Below are 1,742 nucleotides of genomic sequence, written 5' to 3'. Positions count from 1 at the left end.
CCCCTGCACCTATCTTGGTGAAAGTTGGCAGGCTTTGTGGGCTCCTCAGGAGCTACCATTCTTGCATGTTTGAGCTCCCTGTGGCTTTGCACATAGAAGTTCCAGGCGGTTTGCTCTCAAGAATTTGGGGTGCAGTTTCTCTGCACCCCCTGAACCTATCGTTTTGAAACTTGGTATGCTTTGTGGTCTCCTCAGGAGCTACCATTCATGCCAGCTTCATTAAGATCAGACAAGAAATGCCAAAGTTATAGCCTGCTTCGTCCTTCCCCATTATAGCCTATGGGGAAGTCGAAGCAGCTTGAATATTCGACTGAGCTTTGACCTCGAGTTGAAGTGGACGGCAAATTGAAGCGGGACCCAGTTTAATATTCAACATGGCTGTTGAATTGAATATTACCTGCTCTGCACAGCCCTACTAAATACCAGTTTCTAGCCATCAGGTTCATTATATACAAAGTTGTCGGAGTGGAAACATAAAGAAAATACATGATGTTTCTATTGAAGAAAAAAAAAGTTCTGCTGACTTCTTCCCTAATAGAATTAGATTTCTAAAAACATTTAATTTGGGGCGAGGGGTGGGGGTGTTGATTTCTAACTGCTCCAGATTCAATTTGAACTACTGGCATTTAGTGTGTCCAATCAACGGGATATGGAGAATACCAGACACTTGCCTTCCAGATATTCTCAATAGACCCACCTCTTCCTTTGGCTGCAGTATTGGGCACTCTTTGAATTGATAGGCCTTGATGTTACCTTTGAGTTTATAGCTTGACAGTTCATGAAAGATACAATCAAAGGACCATTTGCACTTGGGCTCTCACAGGAAGAATAAAATGTTGAATGAAACCAGTAAACCTGGACTGGCTTTGGGTGCATAAAAGCATTACATTTCTATCAATAGAATCATTTTTAGTTAGGTTAACAAACACTTGTACAATTCCCCTATCAATAGAAACTCCCTACTATCCACTGGACATTCCAGTATGCATTGCTGTCCTTCCTTTCCCTCTCCCCCAAAACCTGAGAGGGACAGTCTGTGACTCAGCTGGACCAAACACCACTCCCTGTCAGCCCTGTTGAGAGCCCTGTGTCTGCTTGAAAATGCTGCAAAGGCAGGGGGCAGGAGAAAGGTTTGTGTGGCACTTCAGAACTGTATGCCTACAGCCTATGTGTAGAGCTGCAGATGCCAGCTTGAAGTGCTGAAGGGGAAGATATGCTCCACAGCAGGGCTTCAGAGCCCTGAGCTCTGGCAGCAGCAGTGGGACTTCCTGCACCCAGAATCCTGGGATCACTGTTATCAAAGTGCCCCCAAATCTGTTCTGTGGCCAGAGACCCAGCTCTGGCTGCAGTGGAATAGATGCATCCCATGCTGTGCTATGGGTAATGCTTCCCTCCATGCTGTCATAGAATCATAGAACCATAGAAAATTAGGGTTGGAATGGCCCTCCAAGAGCTCTAGTTCAACCCCCTGCTCAAAGTGGGACCATCCCTAAATATATCATCCCATCCAAGACTTTGTCTACCCATCTTTTACAAACCTCCAAGGATGAAGGTTAGGGGTGTGCAAAGCGGGCCCTATATGATTCAGATTCAGCCTGAATTGGGGACAGTGATTCGATTTGTTGATTTGATCACTGTCCCTGATTTGATTCAGTCAAATCCAAATCTGAAGATTCAATGCCGATTCAGAGAATCAGCGATTTGGATATAGATGCAGGTTAAATTTTTTTTTTTTTTTTTTT

Source organism: Gavialis gangeticus, unplaced genomic scaffold (genome assembly GCF_001723915.1).
Source record: "Gavialis gangeticus isolate Ggan-Ray unplaced genomic scaffold, GavGan_comp1, whole genome shotgun sequence".
Lineage (NCBI taxonomy): Eukaryota > Metazoa > Chordata > Crocodylia > Gavialidae > Gavialis > Gavialis gangeticus.
The sequence above is the reverse complement of the archived record's forward strand: the minus strand, read 5'-3'. Positions refer to the sequence as shown.